The following is a 10,090-nucleotide window of genomic DNA, read 5'->3' as shown; positions in this document are numbered from 1 at the left end:
TGTTCATTTGGGATCTTTCTTTCTATATTATTGCAGTGTTTATCACAATAAACTTCTCTCTTAGAACTACTTTTGCTGTATTCCAAGTTATGTTATGTTGTTATCCATTTTCATTCACCTCAAGATAACTTTTAATTTCTCTTTTGATTTCTTTATTGACCCAATAGTCGTTTAACAAACCAATCTCTAGGACCAAACAGCTTCACAGAGGAAATCAACCAAATATATAAGGAAGAATTAATACCTATCTTTCTGAAAATACTGCAAAAAAAGTAAAGAGGATGGAACACTCCCAAATTCATCCTATGAAGCCGTCATTACCCTGATACCAAAACCAGATAAAATCACTACAAGGAAAAAAGAAAGTTACACGTCAATATCCCTGATGATATAGATGAAAATCCTCAAAAATATTAGCAAACTAAATTTAACAATATATAAAAAGGATTATACATAACTATCAAGTTGGATTAATTCCAGGGATGCAAGGATGGTTCAATAGCCACACACCAACCAGTGTGATACACCACATAGACAAAAGAGAGGATAAAAATCATGTGATTATCTCATTAGTAGCAGAAAAAATTGACAAAGTTCAACATTCATTCATGATAAAAACTTTCACCAAAGTTGGTATAGAAGGAAGATATCTCAACATAATGAAGACCATTCGAACAGTCCCACTGCTAACGTTTTAACTGAATGAAAAGTTGAAAACTATTCCTCTAAAATCAGAATCAGGACAAGGATGCCCACTCTTGCCACCTCTATTTGACATAATATTGGAAATCCTAAATACAGCAATCAGACAAGGAAAAGATATAGAAGCATCCAAAGTGGAAAAGAAAAGTAAAGATTTCTCGATTTGCAGCTGATATGGCATTATATATACAAAAAATCCTAAAATCACCCCTTAAAAAAAAATTACAACTAGTAAGTGAATTCAGTAAATTTGTAACTCATAAGACTAATATACAGAAATCTGTTGCTTTTCTTTATGTGAAAATCAAAAAAAAATAAAATACCTGGGAATAAACTTAACCAAAGAGGTAAGTGACCTTTTCTTTGAAAACTATAAAGCACTGATGAAAAAAACTGAAGATGTGACCAAAAAATTGAAAGATATCCCATGTTCATGGATAGAAGAATAATATTGTTACAAAGTCTATGCTACCAAAAGCAATCTACAATATACAATGGAGAAAGACAATCCAGGAAAACTGTACAATTACATGTAAAACAATGAGATTAAAATATTCTCAAACACTATATTAAAAATTAATAATGGGTTAAATGTCTTTATGTAAGATCTGAAGTCATAAAACTCTTGGTAGAAAACATAGGCAGAACACACTTTGCCCTAAATCATAGCAATATTTTCTTGGTTCAGCCTCCTACAGCAGAATAAATAAAAGAAAAATAAACAAATGGGACCTAATTAAATGTAAAAGTCTTTGCACTGCAATGGAAATCACTCAGTTCAGTTCAGTTCAGTTGCTCAATCGTGTCTGACTCTGTGACCCCATGGCATGCCAGGCCTCCCTGTCCGTCACCAACTCCTAGAGTTTGCTTCAACTTATATCCATTGAGTCAGTGATGCCATCCAACCATCTCATCCTCTGTGATCCCCTTCTCCTCCTGTCTTCAATCTTTCCCAACATCAGGGTCTTTTCAAATGACTCAGCTCTTTGCATTAGGTGGCCAAAATATTGGAGTTTCAGCTTCAGCATCAGTCCTTCCAATGAACATTCACCACTGATTTTCTTTAGAATGGACTGGTTGGATCTCCTTGCAGTTCAAGGGACTCTTAAGAGTCTTCTCCAACACCACAGTTCAAAAGAATCAATTTTTCGGTGCTCAGCTTTCTTTATAGTACAACTCTCACATCCATACATGACCACTGGAAAAACCATAGCCTTGACTAGATGGACCTTTGTCGGCAAAGTAATGTTGGCAAAGTTTTTTATAAGGTGTCTAGGTTGGTCATAACTTTCCTTCCAAGAAGTGTCTTTTAATTTCATGGCTGCAGTCCCCATCTGCAGTGATATTGGAGTCCCGAAAAATAAAGTCTACCACTGTTTCCAGTGTTTCCCCATCTATTTACCATGAAGTTATGGGCCCGGATGCCATGATCTTAGTTTTCTGAATATTGAGCTTTAAGCCAACTTTTTCACTCTCTTCTTTCACTTTCATCAAGAGGTTCTTTAGTTCTTCTTCACTTTCTGCCATAAGGGTGGTGTTATCTGCATATCTGAGGTTATTGATATTTCTCCTGGCAATCTTGATTCCAGCTTGTGCTTCATCCAGCCCAGTGTGTCTCATGATGTACTCTGCATATAAGTTAAATAAGCAGGGTGACAATATACCGCCTTGACATACTTCTTTTCCTATTTGGAACCAGTCTGTTGTTCCATGTCCAGTTCTAACTGTTGCTTCCTGACCTGCATATACGTTTCTTAAGAGGCAGGTCAGGTGGCCTGGTATTCCCATCTCTTTCAGAATTTTCCACAGTTTATTGAAATCCACACAGGCAAAGACTATGGCATAGTCCAAAAAGCAAAAATAGGTGTTTTTCTGGAACTCTCTCGCTTTTTCAATGATCCAGCAGACTTTGGCAACTTGATCTCTGGTTCCTCTGCCTTTTCTAAATCCAACTAGAACATCTGCAAGTTCATGGTTCACATATTATTGAAGCCTGACTTGGAAAATTTTAAGTATTACATTGCTAGCGTGTGAGATGAGTGCAATTGTGTTTGAAACTTCTTTGGCATTACCCTTCTTTGGAACTGGAATGAACACTGACATTTTCCAGTCCTGTGGCCTCTGCTGAGTTTTCCAAATTTGCTGGCATATTGAGCCAGCACTTTCACAACATCATATTTTAGGATTTGGAAATCATTGACAAAGTAAAAAGACAAACTAAATTGTGGGAGAAATATTTGCAAATGATATAACCAATAAGGGGTTAATATCCAAAATTTATAAATAGCTCATGCAACTCAATGTAAAAAAAAATCCAATTCAAAATTGGCAGATGATCTGAATAGAAATTTTTCCAAAAGAGATATATTGATGACAAATTGGCAAGTGAAAAAATACTTAGCATCACTAATCATCAGAGAACTACACATCAAAACCACAATGAATATCACCTCACACTTGTAAGAAGAATATCATCAAAATGTCTATAAATAGTAAATGTTAGTGAGGATGTAGATAAAAGGGAACCCTAGTACACTCTTGGTGAGAATGTAAGTTGGTGTAACCACTACAGAAAATGATATGGAGGTTTCTCAAAAACTAAAAATAGAAATACCACATGAGCCAGCAACCTTACTGTTGAGTATATAGCCAAAGAAAGCAAAAATACTGATTTTAAAAGGTTCTTGCACCCCGATATTCATAGCAACATTATTTATAATACAATAGCTAAGATATGGGGAAACTAAGTACTACTCAACAGATACGTATATGTGTATGTGTGTATATATATATGTATATATCTGTTGAATAGTACTTATTAAAGAAAGTAGGGAAAACCACTAGACCATTCAGCTATGACCAAAATCAAATTCCTTATGATTATATGGTGGAAGTGAGAAATAGATTTAAGGGGCTAGATCTGATAGACAGAGTGCCTGATGAACTATGGACAGAGGTTCATGACATTATATAAGAGACAGGGATCCAGACCATCCCCATGAAAAAGAAATGCAAAAAAGCAAAATGGCTGTCTGAGGAGGCCTTACAAATAGCTGTGAAAAGAAGAGAAATGAAAAGCAAAGGAGAAAAGGAAAGATATTCCCATTTGAATGCAGAGTTCCAAAGAATAGCAAGGAGAGATAAGAAAGCCTTCCTTGGTGATCAAGGTGAAGAAATAGAGGAAAACAACAGAATGGGAAAGACTAGAGATCTCTTCAAGAATCAAGCCTGGCCCCTGGTCCTGAAGCTAAATCTTCTTCTTCAGAGATCAAAAATCCTACATCATTCACCAGGGAGGAGCTAAGATGGCGGAGGAATAGGACGGGGAGACCACTTTCTCCCCTACAAATTCATCAAAAGAACATTTGAACTCTGAGCAAACTGCACAAAACAACTTCTGATCACTAGCAGAGGCCATCAGGTGCCCAGAAAAGCAGTCCATTGTCTTCAAAAGGAGGTAGAACAAAATATAAAAGATAAAAAGAGAGACAAAAGAGCTAGGGACAGAGACCCATCCCAGGAAGGGAGCCGTAATAGAGGAAGCTTCCAAACACCAGGAAACCCTCTCACTGGTGGGTCTGCAGGAAGTTTTTGAATCTTGGAGGGCAACCTAACTGGGAGGAAAAATAAATAAAACCCACAGATTACATGCCTAAAAGCAACTCCCAGCAGAAAAGTACCCCAGATGCTCACATCCACCACCAGCAAGTGGCGGCTGAAAGGAGAGGAGCGGGCGGCATTGCTTAGGGTAAGGACTGGGCCTGAATGCCCTGAGGGCAATCGGAGGGAGCTAACGTGAGACAGCAACTTAAACTATGGGGTAGCAAGAGAGAGAGAGAGAAAATTAACCAGCGAAAAGCGCGAGAACCGAACACTGCCAGCTGTTGGCAGAACAAAAGAAAGACTGAGCAATTCCAGAGAAGAGTTAGCCTGCGGCGGACCGGCCCATCCCCTGCCAGAGGCAGGAGGCAGAGGGGAGGGGAAAGGGGCAAACTCGGCCCCAGAGACGGCATCCCCTCCCAAACTGCAAACAGGCTTCCAGTTTCTAACCAAAGACTTCCTGAGATTCTGGATGGTTGACATCCACCGGGAGGGTCGCAGCTAGAGACCAACTCCCCAGAACAGAGATCTCTTCAAGAAAATTAGAGATACCAAGGGAACATTTCATGCAAAGATAGGTTTGATAAAGGACAGAAATGGTATGAACCTAACAGAAGCAGAAGATATTAAGAAGAGGTGGGAAGAATACACAGAAGAACTGTACAAAAAAGATCTTCAAGACCCAGATAATCACCATGGTGTGATCACTCACCTAGAGCTAGATATCTTGGAATGTGAAGTCAAATGGGCTTTAGGAAGCATCACTACGAACAAAGCTAGTGGAGGTGATGGAATTCCAGTTGAGCTATTTCAAAACCTGAAAGATGGTGCTGTGAAAGTGCTGCACTCAATAAACCAGCAAATTTGGAAAACTCAACAGTGGCCACAGGACTGGAAAAGGTCAGTTTTCATTCCAATCCCAAAGAAAGGCAATGCCAAAGAATGCTCAAATTACCGCACAATTGTACTCATCTCACACACTAGTAAAGTAATGCTCAAAATTCTCCAAGCCAGGCTTCAGCAATACGTGAACCGTGACATTCAAGATGTTCAACCTGGATTTAGAAAAGGCAGAGGAACCAGAGATCAAATTGCCAACATCCACTGGATCATCTAATAAGCAAAAGAGTTCCATAAAAACTTCTATTTCTGCTTTATTGACTATGCCAAAGTCTTTGCCTGTGTGGATCTCAATAAACTGTGAAAAGTCTGAAAGAGATGGGAATACCAGACCACCTGATCTGCCCCTTGAGAAATCTGTATGCAGGTCAGGAAGCAACAATTAGAACTGGACATGGAACAACAGACTGGTTCCAAATAGGAAAAGAAGTATGTCAAGGCTGTATATTATCACACTGCTTATTTAACTTATATGCAGAGTACATCATGAGAAACACTGGACTGGAAGAAGCACAAGCTGGAATCAAGACTGCCGGGAGAAATATCAATAACCTCAGATATGCAGATGACACCACTCTTATGCCAGAAAGTGAAGAGGAACTAAAAAACCTCTTGATGAAAGTGAAAGAGAAGAGTGAAAAGTTGGCTTAAAGCTCAACATTCAGAAAACTAAGATCATGGCATCTGGTCCCATCACTTCATGGGAAATAGATGGGGAAGCAGTGGAAACAGTGTCAGACCTTATTTTGGGGGGCTCCAAAGTCACTGCAGATGGTGATTGCAGCCATGAAATTAAAAGACGCTTACTCCTTGGAAGGAAGTTATGACCAACCTAGATAACATATTAAGAAGCAGAGACATAACTTTGCCAACAAAGGTCCATCTAGTCAAGGCTATGGTTTTTCCAGTGGTCATGTATGGATGTGAGAGTTGGACTGTGAAGAAAGCTGAGCACCAAAAAATTGATGCTTTTGAACTATGGTGTTGGAGAAGACTCTTGAGAGTCCCTTGGACTGCAAGGAGATCCAACCGGTCTATCCTAGAGGAGATCAGTCCTGGGTGTTCATTGGAAGGACTGATGCTGAAGCTGAAACTCCAATACTTTGGCCACCTCATGCGAAGAATTGACTCACTGGAAAAGACCCTGATGCTGGGAGAGATTGGGGGCAGGAGGAGAAGGGGACAACAGAGGATGAGATGGCTAGATGGCATCACCGACTCAATGGACATGAGTTTGAGTAGGCTCTGGGAGTTGGTGATGGACAGGGAGACCTGGCATGCTGTGATTCATGGGGTTGCAAAGAGTCGGACACGACTGAGTGACTGAACTGAAATGAACTGACTCTATCTTTTATCACTATCCAGCCATAGTTTCCTGACCAGGGACTGAACCCAAGCCCTGGTAGTGAAAGTGCTGAGTCCTAACCAATGGATCTCCGGGGATTTCCCAAAGTTACATATTTTTATTGAGATTTGACTTGTGGAGCTTCTTTGCAACCCTTTGAACTGTAGCCCACAAGGCTCCTCTGTACCTGGTCTTCTCCAGGCAAGAATACTGGAGAGGGTTGCCATGCACTCCTCCAGGGTATCTTCCTGACCCAGGTCTCAAACCTATGTCTCCTGCATTGGCTGGCGTATTCTTTACCACTAATACTGCCTGGGAAGACCATCCATACTTAACCATACTTATGGCAATAAAGATTAATGAAGTTCTGCTACATTCTACAACATAGAAGAACGTTGAATTATGTGCTAAGTTAAAGAATTTACTCAAGGGACCACATTGTGTATGATTCCATTTATATGAAATATCCAGAATAGGCAAAACAGATAAATCAGATAAGACATTTACTAAGTCTGGGAGGTAAGGGCATTGGGAAGAAGTAGGAAGTGATTGATAAGAAAGGAAGGGACATGGGTTTCTTCTCAGAGTGACAAAACTATTTTTAAATGATTAAGGTGACAACTGTATAACTCTATAGATATACTAAAGGTCAATTGAGTTGTGTACTTTCAATATGTGAATTATAGCTCAATAAAGCTGTTTGATTAAAATACAGAATTATCAGACACAGAGACCAAGGCAGGGGGAGGAAAAAGTTAATATTTATTGAGCACCTACTCAGTAGGTGATAGGTGCTGTCACACACACACACACATACACACACACACCAGTCTTTACAACAGCCATGCAGGGTAGTCATTATTAATCCCCTTTACAGATGAGGGTATGCTCATCTTTCCACCATATTCTGACCACCTCCACACCGGCCACTCAGATGCTGGAAACATAGAGTTTGCTGAGGAAGGTCTTCTTCATGGCGTTCTTCAGCTCCTTATTCCTGAGGCTGAATATGATGGGGCTCAGGAAAGGCGTGAGGATCGTGTAGGTGATGGCAATCAAGACGTTGCCTTGCTGAGAGTGGAGACCTGTGAGCTTGACATAGATGACAGAGGCGAAGCTATAGTGCACAACGACCACAGTAAGATGAGATGCACAGGTGGAGAAGGCTTTGTGCCGTCCTTCAGCTGAAGGGATCCTCAAGATGGCGGCCACGATGAAGGCATAAGAGAGGAGAATGAGGAGAAAGCAACTCAACAAGACCAGGCTACAGACTAGGCCCACTCCCAGGGCCACTCCTGGTACTCTATTTCCACAGGCTAACTTCACTAGCGGGGGCACATGGCAGAAGAAATGATGGACCTCATTAAGCCCACAGAAGGTGAGGTGGAAAATGGCAGATGTCACCAGCATCCCAATGAGTAAGCCACCAACCCAGGACCAGGCCACCAGGCAGGCACAGCCTCGGGGGCTCATGAGCGTGTTGTAGCGCAGGGGGTGGCAGATGGCCACATAGCGGTCGTAGCCCATGACTGTGAGCAGGAAGGAGTGGGTGAAACCCAACATGAAGGAGAAGAACATCTGGCTGGCACAGGCCATGAAGGAGATGGAACGGTCGGTGGAGAGCAGGTCAGCCAGCATGCGTGGGATGATGGCGAAGGTGTAGAGGACCTCAGAGATGGAGAGGGCACAGAGGAAGAGGTACATGGGGGTGTGGAGGCTGTGCTCGCTCCAGACGGTGGCCATGATGAGCAGGTTCCCCAGCAGCGTGAACAGGTACATCAGCAGGAAGAGCAGGAAGAAGACAGGCAGGAGATGCTGAGGAAGGTGGAAAAGCCGATGAGGATGAATTCAGAAACGGAGGTGAGGTTTAGCCCCAACATGGCAGCATACCTGCTTGAGGAGAAAGTGAAGAAGATCCAGTGGGAAGGAATTTACAGTCTCTAATGAACCCTACCTGGGAGGACTTCCCGGAGAGGCTCCTTCACCTCTCCAAGCCATGGTTAATCCATCTGCAAAATGGTGTTCATAATAATGATCATGCATCTCAAGTGCCCTAACACACATACTGCCACATAGCAAGAACTTAATTTTAAAAATACTGGTAGTAACTATAAGACTACTATTATTACTATAATTAACTCCATGCAGGACCACCCCCACCATGCTTTTCTGTCTTTGGGCATGCTGGTCACGCTGTGCTTATCTCCATCTTCATGAGACCAACTCCTTCGTAAATTTGAAGGTCAGGCTACTCCCTAATTTCAACTTTCAGCTAGAAGCCAACTCTCCCCTACAACATGGAAAGGACCCAGGCTTGGTTTATTTCTCACCACCCCTCCTTCCCAGCTCACCTGGAAAACGAGTAATATTCCTTTTTCCATAGAGCTTCTGTGGTGTTTAAATGAGGTGATGGACCTTAAAGCTCTTAGCTACTACTGCTGTGTGGTCTAACTTGCATGCGTCCCTCACAGGACGTAGTCCTGACTGACGCAACAATAGAGTACTGTTCTCTGATCCCTGCTGGGCTCTCTTTCTCTGATCACTCGCCAGGGGTGTTCTCTGAAGCTCCTTGCCTCTCTTCAAGTTCTATGCCACTCTCCTATCAATAACCGTATGCTTCACAGAGAAGCCAAGACTTGGCTTCTCTCATCTCCCTCCTTGAGTGGCAACAGTCATATCTGTCCTAGCTCCCTGTGAGGTCAACTCTTCTTCCAGGCACCTCCTCCATCATCTTGATGTGTTTACTATTCTTGATATTTCAAATAAATGGAATCATACAATGTGTGTGGCCTATTGATGTGGCCAAACACATCAATAGTAAACACATCAGCTGTTCTTCTCTCTCCCTCTGGTTCTCTCTCACCCTCTGGTTCTCACTTTCTCTGCCACAAGGAAGCTTCATGCAAAATAAAATACTTTTAAAAACTGGAAAGTGCATTAGTGAGTGAGTGGATGAACAAAATGAGCTATATCACTACAATGGAATACCATTTATCCATACAAATGAACAAAGAACTGACACATACTACTACATGGGTGACCCTTAAAGAATTTATGCTGAGTGACTATTTACAATAGCTAGGACATGGAAGCAACCTAGCTGTCAATTGACAGATGAATGGATAAAGAAGTTGTGGTACATATATACAATGGAATATTGCACAACTATGAAAAGGAATGCATTTGAGTCAGTTCTAATGAAGTAGATGAATCTAGAGCCTATTATACAGAATGAGGTAAGTCAGAAAGAGAAAGATAAATATCATGTATTAATGCATATATATGAAATCTAGAAAGATAGTACTGATGATTCTACTTTTAGAGGGCAGCAGAGGAGATGCAGACATAAAGAACAGATTTTAGACACAGTGGGGGAAGGAGAGGATGCGATGATTTGAGAGAATAGCATTGAAACATATACATTACTATGTGTAAAATAGATAGCCAGTGGTAATTTGCATATGAGGCAGGAAGTGCAAATCTGGTGCTCTGTGATAACCTAGAGGGGTGGAGTGGGGAGGGAGGTACATGGAAGTTTTAAGA

At 41.4% G+C, this 10,090-nt stretch overlaps 1 pseudogene; it reads right to left on the bottom strand.

Moving 5' to 3' along the window:
- Positions 1-7,477: 7,477 nt before the first annotated feature.
- Positions 7,478-8,427, bottom strand: LOC136165487 (olfactory receptor 10H2-like; annotated as a pseudogene).
- Between the last annotated feature and the right edge of the window lie 1,663 nt (positions 8,428-10,090).

The sequence above is a fragment of the Muntiacus reevesi genome, chromosome 1, assembly GCF_963930625.1.
Source record: "Muntiacus reevesi chromosome 1, mMunRee1.1, whole genome shotgun sequence".
NCBI classification, from domain to species: domain Eukaryota; kingdom Metazoa; phylum Chordata; class Mammalia; order Artiodactyla; family Cervidae; genus Muntiacus; species Muntiacus reevesi.
Note: the sequence above shows the minus strand (reverse complement) of the source record. Positions and strands in the feature narration are given on the sequence as shown.